This window comes from Stegodyphus dumicola, chromosome 8 (genome assembly GCF_044657685.1).
Source record: "Stegodyphus dumicola isolate Sdum_Otavi_A_Nest chromosome 8, ASM4465768v1".
Classification (NCBI taxonomy): Eukaryota; Metazoa; Arthropoda; class Arachnida; order Araneae; family Eresidae; genus Stegodyphus; species Stegodyphus dumicola.
Window position 1 is genome coordinate 139,755,348 of NC_140775.1, and position 10,397 is coordinate 139,765,744.

The 10,397-nt window shown below is 33.6% G+C and overlaps 1 non-coding gene across 1 annotated transcript; it reads left to right on the forward strand.

Annotated features, from left to right (window-relative positions):
* Positions 1–10,325: 10,325 nt before the first annotated feature.
* TRNAQ-UUG (transfer RNA glutamine (anticodon UUG)) lies at positions 10,326–10,397 on the forward strand. The gene has a single exon. It is a non-coding gene; the product is annotated as a tRNA-Gln (tRNA).

A 10,397-nucleotide genomic window follows, 5' to 3' on the forward strand; every position in this document is an offset into this window, starting at 1 on the left:
ACCTTCATGAGGTTTAGCTGTTTTCCTCGTATGTAACTTGCATACGAAGCAGCTACTGTTAGAGAATTGCATATGAGGCAGTTCTTTCAAGAGTGACAACTCTCAAGTGCTTTGCCATTAAAATACGATAATAATAATTAAATAGCATCATTTTGCTGTAAACTTGTGACCTTGTCAAGCAAAAAAAATTCTTCATTTGTGATATTATTTTTGTATCAATATTACTTGATTTACATTAAAAATCTTTTGTATACTGCATACACATTTTCTATCCTACCCTCTCCTCTTAAATAAGTGCGCTTTCGGATCTTTATCTGCCATAAAATTCCAAGAATGTTAAAAACACGAAATTGGACTAAAGATGTAATTTTTATTTCGAATTTCATAATTTCCCCAAAACAAAGCACATATAATTCAAGAGGGAGCCATAACTTCTCTGACGTCTATTACCACGTTTGCATAAAGTCCACAGAATAAATTAAAAAATCTGATGATTCTTACAGTTTCTTGATATAAAGAACAAATAACGAGTTACCAATTTACTAAACAGTATTATAGTTTAATTCTGCAATAACACTTTTCATGTGAAATTTGTTTTTTGCATAATTTTCCCGAACTCGAGTGATTTGTCATTAATTTAAAACTAAACAACCTGAATTAAAAAATTTTAATTGTTTGTTACATTTTATTAAAAAAAGACAATGGAGAACAAAAGTGTTAAAAATTTTCAAGTTTACATAATTATTATATCTTCATCTGTATAAGATAATGATACGTTATTTTATATTCCATTCGAAATGAAGACTGTAAGAAAATTCGCAACATTTCGGAAATCGAATTCGACATAGAATATGCGTATTTTTCGAAACACGCTAAAAGGGGAAAAGTTTTCAAACGAGTGCTTTCGCCGTTAATTATCCACCTCTTTTTTAATGCTGTCATTGCACACCTGACATGTTTGGAACACAAACATTCACATGCGTCCTCAAAGTGCTGCGTCGTTGCGCAATTATGTAATACACCTGCATAGAATCGTCCGACAGAAATTTTCTGCTTGTGAGTCAGAGCTATAAGAATCTGCAATCCCGCGCATTTTCCCTCTGCATACTTTGCCGCTTCTTTTGTTTTTCTTCCCGTCTTGCAACTTGCTATACACGTACACTAAAACCACTACGTCACGCCTTTTTTTGTTTGCAGTCGATTAGACTCGTTCCAGCTGCTTGACAGCTAAACTTGTGTTTTTATGGTTTTCGTTTTTTTTTCCCGCCATTAGAAACTATTATTGCTTTTATGGCAGTAATTCATGGTGCGTTGCATTCGGTTTGCTTTTCGGGTGTCCTGGGGTTCGTGAAAATATGTCATGTTAAACCGGATCCTCTGGTAAGCCCTCAAGTCAAAAAGATGTGCGAGACCAAAATGCTGAATTTTTCTTTGTGTGACTGTTGCACATTTTAAGCTATAAAGTTGATGAAAAGAGAATATTATGGTAATCACATTCGTTTTTAGTTTGGCAGTCTCTGTTTTACAACTTTGAATGTTAAGAAGCATTTAAATTTTTTTGACATATGCATTGTAGAAATCAAAAATTTTTATTACCGTAACAAATATATCGTTGTTATTTTTTTCACGGATTGTAGTTTAGAAATTATTAGTTAGAAAATTTAAAAAAAAAAAAAAAATACTATTTTCCAGGGGAATTTAAAAAGGGGCGGAATTTCGTATTATGATCTCTTTAACCGACAAATAACCATTTTGGAAAATATTCGTTATGTATGAGAATATAATTAACAGCACTAATCATCAACTAAAAACCAAAATCATCTGAAACTTTAAGTAATTATCTTAAAGAACTTTGGTGATGCGACACTTGCGCACATGGCAGTTGCGCCCAAGTGGTATTTGCGCGCATCATCCGTATGGGAATATGAAATTTTCTTATGAAATGGATAAAGAGTGACACTTTCACATAACCTGGCAAAAACAATCAATTAGTCCTATGATTTGTTCAGAAGATTTTTCTTAAATAGTTTTCATTCCTGCTCTAATGGTTGTTCTGGGTGTTTCTCGTATATTATTACTTTTTTTCCCGAATTCGTTTTAGAAATTTACGTAAAATTAATTTCACTCTTATTGAAACATATAAAGGAAAACAATGCGCACCATCGGTATCGGCAGTTTCGTGTTAATTTCATTTCCGATATAGGAACTGAAAGTGCGAAGAATGTGATATTTAATAAATAAATTTAACACACAAAATGTTAAAAAAATGCCCCTTTGGACGTAATTTAAAATCTGAAAACTTTCAGATTTTTTTTTTTTTTTTAATTTTTATTTTGCAGTATGGCTAAAATGATTTAGTATTTCAATGCTTTGTAAAAATCTGCGAGTTCTTGAGGTTAAAATTTCAGACATAAAAAAAATTGTTTTGCTTTATTTTAGGAGTTTTTTTTATCTAAAACTTTTTTTTATTAAATTAAAGAATAGATTAAAAATTATGCTTTGTAAAGGTCAGAATTAAAATGAGCATGATAGAGTTGATTTCTAGCATTTTACCCAAGAAATCGAATAATTTTTCTGAATTTTATCAATGAAATATCTTTAAAAAATCTAGTAACATTTAAATAGAACACAGAACATTTTTTGAACAAATTAATCCTTAGGTTAAAAATAAATTAGTGATCCTTTTCCTTGGCGATCGTCTATCTTAGACACTATCTGTCAAAGTGGCCAGTGCTTTTAAAAACATCAGTAAACAGAGGTACTGAAGATGGCCTTCCTGAGACCAAATGCATCTCAAAGCGTGACTGACCGTGACAGAAATGGTTCACTGCTATGCATTCTTGCGCCGCTTATTGTTTAAAAAAAAAGCACAAGAAATGTATATCTAAATGTTTTGTTTAATGTATTTATAAAAATTTGTGCAACAATTTCATTGTTAAAAAAATAATAAGCCTAATTTGATAAAAACGGTGTTATCAGGAAGTTAGTTATAAAGACCACCTGAAATAATCAAGCAAAATGTTTTACGAATGGATCTGTTTGGGAATGCGATAAATTGTGCAACATACTGACCATTTTGAAAAAAAAATGTTTTTTAATGCTAAAACGTATGCATCATACCTGAGCATAAGAAATGTAAACAAATTTGAGGTCCAAGCTTTTGAATGCAGATTGGTCTACTGATGCAACTTCACCATGAAAATACATTTTTGCAGTACGAATTACTTACAATTTGATTAGTTAAACCAGCATAAATTAGTTACTTAATGATTTAACAATTTTTGCGAAGTCTTATTTTATAACATCTGACCTAATTTAAGCTTTGTATACTGTACACACAAAAGTCTTTCTCTGACCTTTATTTTCGAAATCGTTGATAGTAAACATATACTGATATACTTCTTACAAAAATGTGTTAAACGAGGTAAATAGTCATGTTTTAGCATTTTGAAATTTGAAAAAAAAAAAAAAAAAAATGTATGCTATAAAAATCAAGTAATCTTATTTTTTATACATCCCCCTAGTTCCTACACTCATATTTAGGAAAATACTAGTCATTTTAAATGAGCGCAATATAAAAAGTGTGATTCCCCTTCGATAAAAATTGACCGAGATATTTAAAGCTGAACATCACATTTAGGGGCCGCACACAAATTGAAGAGCGAAATGTTCTCAATGGTACTTAATTTTAAAAAACAAAATCCGTATAGGAAAGGATTTCTGATGTTAATAGGTGAAGAGACGAGCATTTATATGTATATTATCGTGAAAAGTACAGATCAATATAATTTTTTTTTTTTTTTTTTTTTTTTCGAACAAGAGATCTCATTCACGGGATCTTTCCGAATTTTTGTTCGAGAAAACATTGCCAGTTTTCAGTATTATCAGCACGTAGCTTATTTGCAAAATTATTATTGTTAAAAATTTTAAATACTTCTATTTTCACGAATATTTTATGTGAATTTTAGATTAAGATTCAGAAGTAATAAAACTGCAGAGAATATTAATAACCTCTTTCTAACGTTTCAAAAATTGTTTGTGAGAAAATTCTTTTGTCTTGCCAGTTGTAACAAAACTAGAAATTAAAGAATATTACACTCCATTAAATCACTAAAGAGCATAAAAAATTAGATTTCATATTCTATACAAGATTAACTTTTGAAAATTTTTAAAATGCAAAAATGTGAATCTTTGCGTCAGTTAAATCATTTTTGTAACTGGAAGTCTATGTCTACGACTAACGGCTGCGAAAATAAAGGCCGGGTAAAGACGTTTGTAGACACACCAAGGACCACGCATAGCACCAAGCATTTTGTGGAACACGCATAGAAATTGAACTTTTCGTTCATGAAATACGGCTAAACCAGCAAAAAAGTCAATAATGCTTTGGCTTTGATGCAAGCTGTTCATCCGGCTTGGCGTTGACTGGTAGAGCCCCTGCGATTGCTTTCTACACATATCCCAATTTGAGAGTAGTTCGAAGCTATGCAGGGACGGTCGGAGATACCTAGTCATCAGAGCTCAAACGTGCTCCATTTGGAGAGATCTGGACGAGCACAAAAAATAAGTAGTAGAAAGGCGTGCTTTTTGCGGCTGGTCATTAGTTGCAATGTAAACCCAGAGGTCCGTGAAAGGAAAAGGCAACACTACCAACTTCGGTATTTCTTAGTTTTTGAGTGAAATCATAATGTTAGCCATAGCACGCCGGAGTCCAAAAAAAAAGACAAACGGTTTGAATTTATAAGACACAATATTAACATAAAATTCTGTTATTGCTGTGATATTGTATTTACTAGTTAATAAAAATTATATTCATACGAGACAGTGAATATCTGTCTCACTTCCTCGGGCAGCAGCAAACACGTAAGAAAATTTGAACGGCTGTGAAACAAAACGTCCACCTGGAAATGCAATCTCTTTAATAAGAGGAATTGGGGCTGTATGAACTCATCTGGTCCCGAAGGTTTGAAATGTATACATCTGGTCAAGGCTTTAAATAGATTAAATAACAAACTCAGGAAACAATTTGACCCGAGCAAATTTAGCAATCACTTATTAAAATGAATTAAAAATAATTTGTACAAGCGCATAATTTAACATAAACTACTACGTTTATCAGTTGAGTAATATCAACGTATAGAATTTAAGATCAAATGTTTTGGATATTTAAAAATGATGGGAAAATTATCTCTCCTCTTTTGCAATAAATCTCTCTTTAATATGGTGTATAGTCACCTCTGAAATAATTACAAATCTTACTTCTTGATTTCATAGAATTTAGCGAAATGTTGACCAAGTCTTGTGGTAGTGCACAGCACTCACCTGAAAGTGCATTTTTCAGATTCTGAAGGGTCAGAAGAGGAGTTTCGGGCAATTTGACGGCCTAAGGCAAATCACACATGCTCAATCAAGTCTGATAAGTAAGCAGGCAATTCATTTGAGATACACATCTTCTGTTTCCAAATATTCTAATATCACAGATGTTCGATACGGACGGACGTTGTCATGTAGTACTAAACTATCTGCGCCAATAACACTCCTAAATAGTCTTATATGGGATTCAAAGACCTCAACTACATATGTGTAACCACATAAAGAATCTCCATTAAAGATATGCAACTCGATGCGGCTGTTTTTGATGATTCCATTTCAAATTATGAAAACGCCTCTGTGGAAATGGGCCTTTCCATAAACAAAAGAAGGCAAATTTTCTATTCCTCTCTCTCTCGACAAATCAAAACACATCTAGATTCACAGTTCAAGCTGTATATGGACACAACAGTAAACAGTGCATGATGCCTTTCCTGTTGGCTTCACTGAATATGAAGAAAACATCACCTTAAACGAGTCCCTTTATAGGATGTAGTGAGTGGGACACAAATTATTAGCTATTTAGCGTAAAGCCCCATCTCAAAAATCTTTATGCATCAGCAGAACGGCCAGTTTGAGCTCTTATTCTAATTTTCTTGTAACTGCATCCCGAATTTTCGAGGCGATAATGATAGAAAGCAGTCTTCGATTGCAGCTGTTGCCCTTTGCCGCCCATGATCAAACTGTCTATTTGTTCACCGCTTAAAAAGCAGATCCAGGTTCTTGATATGAATCTTGGGCCTATGGAAGCTCCCCTTCCTTCGAATGTATCAAGTAAGCGTTACTTTTGCCCTTAAATGAAATCTTCGAGTCGTAGCTAATGACTTCTGACCGCTTTCAGAAACCATATTAACTTTAAATAACATCACATACTCGAATTACAGCATGTGTCTATTGCATAACATGGGCCCACCAGCGGCCGAGTGATAATGTCACTGAAAACTGGTAGTTCGGTTAAGAAGGTTCGAGTCCTTGGATGTTTTCGCGGGTTTCCCCATTGTAACGGGTATACGAGCCAGTTTCCCTTAGAAAATCATCCACGAAGACGTCTCTTCTGTTAGGCAGATAGCCCTCGAGTGCTTTGCCTTAATGAAATAAACTAAACCAAACTACTGTACAGCACATCATCAGTCGAGTGATTTTTTTTTTTTCATATTTTGATTTTTGTAGAAATACAAATTTGCGATCATTCATTTGCAGGTAATTAACATAAAAAATTACACCATTGGGCAATGGTTGAAAACTTTAATTAGTGATAATATATTTTCAAATTATTCTTTGATTTTGACGAGCATTGTAATGTAGAAGCTGTTAGACCAGGGGTTCTCAACCTGTTTATGAATATTTTCTATACTTTTTCTTGTTTAATTTATGAAACACATTAAAATCATCTAAATTTAAATAAATGGATATGTATTTTTCGTGTTTTAAGGGAGAGGGGGGATTATTGCCTAGCAATGGTAGAAGGGGTGCATGAGGCGAGAAAGGTTGTGAATTACTGTATTAGACTGACATAGTTACTGAACTACTGAAAGGTCTAAAGTGTTATTTGACGATTCTGAAAGTTTTCTCCCCAGAACAGCCCATGTTGTCCATTTATATTAACATTAATAATGTTATTGGTTTTTTTATTAAAAAATTAACTTCTTTTTCATTGATAACGCTACATTTGTAAAATGCCAGCTTTGATGCTATTTCAGATGTAATTTATGTCGAACCGAAAAATGAATCGATTAATCGGAAATGCTAGTTAAAATCGCAAGCTTTGCATCAGAAAATTTAGGTACCTTAATTGCTTCATTATTGATTAGCAATATTATGCTCTATTCCAGTATAAAAGAGATTCTAATGGCTTGTATAACTATATATTTAAAAAAAAAAAAAAAAAAAATCCACTTCGTTGTACTGATTTTTTTTTCTGAAACATTTAGTTCTGTCTTGGTAATTTTAATGATGTAAAAATCCCTATCCTATCGATACAGACAACCATCGAACCTTCGGACTCATTTTCTCATTGGTTTATAGTTAAAAGCTTAAAGAAGAATTCGCTTCGCAAGTATGGACTAGCATATTTCATGCAGTTATTGCTATTGTATTTGATAATATCACCTTCTTTATGTAATTTATGTAATTCGTTGCTATACAGGTGGAAGCGGGCAGAACATCAGAATTTCCGTTAAACTGACTGTACGGGTGCAGTTCTCCCCTACTTTTGATGAAGATCACCCCGGGGAGCCATTTGAAGATCTCCCACCAAACCGCTTGAGAGAACTTTTCGTTTCGCCAATATTTTATGTGCCTGGATGGCGCACAGATACTATATACTTACAGACCTCTGTACCTTCTTCGGGATTCAAACCCTTTGGGGGGGTTAAGCCCAAACCGAACTAAAAAGCATGCTATGGATGTAATTTTATTTGGGACACTGTATCTATATCGCCAAAAACCGCCCATATTTTCAGTACCAACGACTTTTCTTAGGATTTCCCTTGCGAAAACGGCTAGATGAGTCTCTTGTACCTTAATTAAGATCCAGATTTCAGAGAGATTTACTTAAAAGAGGGATACATAATTAGGAATATTAATTTACCATTTGGATACAAGAACATTTAAAAATCTCTCATTTTCCGTTATAGTGTAGCTGTCAGCCCGAATCACGCACCCAACTCAAAAATGTAGCTTGTTATCTCATTCCCGGCATACTCAATCGAAAACTGGTCTGTGATGATGAAATAAATATCAAAATTTTCGTTCGCCCTAGGTATACCGAACAAGAAAGGTCAAGAGTTCGAGTTGAACAACTGCAAAAACAAATCCGTGTAAAACCAGTTTGAAGGCGTCCGTTGAAGTAAAGGTTGCCGAAAAATCACGTATTTCGGCAAGGTTTTTTTCACTCACTTGTTCTCCCACTGACTTGGTGTCAAGCACGTGGTAAAAGAAACTGGATATAGATCATGCTGTATTTTGGCCTTGGTTTGTATTTCAGTGAGAAGAGAAAACTGCTTATATATATGTTGCCTTAAAATGAACTCACGTAATACATGAACGCTATTTCAAACTGAGCGTATTCTGCTAATAAAAGTAGATTAGTCTCAGAAAGGTAATTCTGGATCTTAAGAAAAATATGCATATGTTTTTCTTCCTTTACAAAGTTAAGGTACTGAGACATTTGTCTAAACGAAATATAAAGAATAAATTTAAAATAAAATTATATTAAATTTCAGGTAACTTTTAAAATGAAACTCGTATTTGTAAGTGTAGTAGCACAATAACTTTATCACAGAGCGGATTTCAGGAGATTTTCTAAGATTTTGCAAATAACAAATTTTTCTACAAGTGTGGAATAAATTCGTGAATTTCTTTTTTATGTTTTAATTTCCATTAAATAAGCTAGATAATATTTTTTTATGAATAATTTTTATACCGTTTTCCTTTAGAATTTCCACACTGTACAGTAATCTTATTAAAAAAGTCCTTGAAATTTGATTAATTTAAATTTTGCTATGCTAATGAAATATAAGAATACTATTTGGCTCCCGGCATGGGAACCAAATTGTTGCCTTGAACTAAAAGCATCAGCTTTGTATAAAAACTTTATTGATATTCTAAAACATGAAATATTTAAGAAAAACTGCCTGCAGCACAGTGCGGCTAAGAACGCTATTCTCACGGAGTATAAAGTATTCTCACGGAGTATTATACTCCGTGGCTATTCTACTGAAACATAAACATGAACAAGTGTTGCCATTCACACAAACTCAATAGTAAAATAAAGCATGTCGCCAGTAACAAGATTATTGTAAATCAAGTCCATAAAATTTCATTTGTAAAGTCAACTGATGAGGAGAGCACTTCCAAAGGCTATGTAATTGTTCATTTTGAAACTGAAGAAGCATCAAATAATGTGATCATGAAAGTAAATGGCATGCTTCTTATTGGCAGAAAAGTTTTGGTTGGATGTATATTTAATATTTGCATTTCTTTTTTCCTTATTTATTTTCTCACTGTTTAATTTTATATTATGATTATATTAGTTTAAGGCAACTATTAAGTACTTTTTGGAGGAAACATAACCCTACCAGTGGCCGAATGGTTATGAATCGCTGAATACTAGCAGCAGAATCAAGGTTCAAAATCGAGACGAATGGGCTGTCTGCATGGATGGCTTTCGTGGTTTTTCCCTATGTGTAGTGTGAATACGAGCCAGTTTCCCTTCAAAAACCCTTCCACGAAAGCATAACTATACGTAGACAGAGAGTCCCTGTGTGCTTTTCCATATTCAAATAATTAAGTTTTCGTCTTTTGTCGATAATCATAAACAATTTTGATCCTTGATGATCTCCCTTGATCCTGTCTTGTCAATAATGATAAACAGTTTTGATCCTTGATGATCTCCCTTGATCCTGTCTTGTCAATAATGATAAACAGTTTTGATCCTTAAACAATTTTGATTTTGATCTTTGATGATCCTTTTTTAAAACAGTACTTCTTAATGGAGTAATTGTGCATAATAGAAGAAACTAATTATAAGAAGAAACCATATGAAGAATTTGTATTCTTTATACTGTAGGGGAATTTTTTTAACGTCTTCGAGCAGTGCAATAGCTCTTAAACTGATATTTGTATTTTTTGTTATTCATCTAATACCTATTCTGTGTATTAAGATTGGGTGCCTCTGGGAATTTAACATGTGTGCATGCATTGCACTATTTTGTGAAAGGATTTTTGCTTTTTTGTTAAAGAAACTACACTGATGCATATTAATCGCCCTAAAACGTGGAACTGTCACCTGCGGGGAAACAAGAAGCTATTTTTACACCAAGATTCTCTGCATGGAGATTTGCTACGCGCAACAGCTGTTCCTAGATAGTCTCACCTGAGTCCCATGTGGTCTAGTGGCTGGGATTCCTGGCTTTCACCCAGGCGGCCCGGGTTCGATTCCCGGAAGGGGAAGGGGTTCCATGGTGTAATGGTTAGCACTCTGGACTTTGAATCCAGCGATCCGAGTTCAAATCTCGGTGGAACCT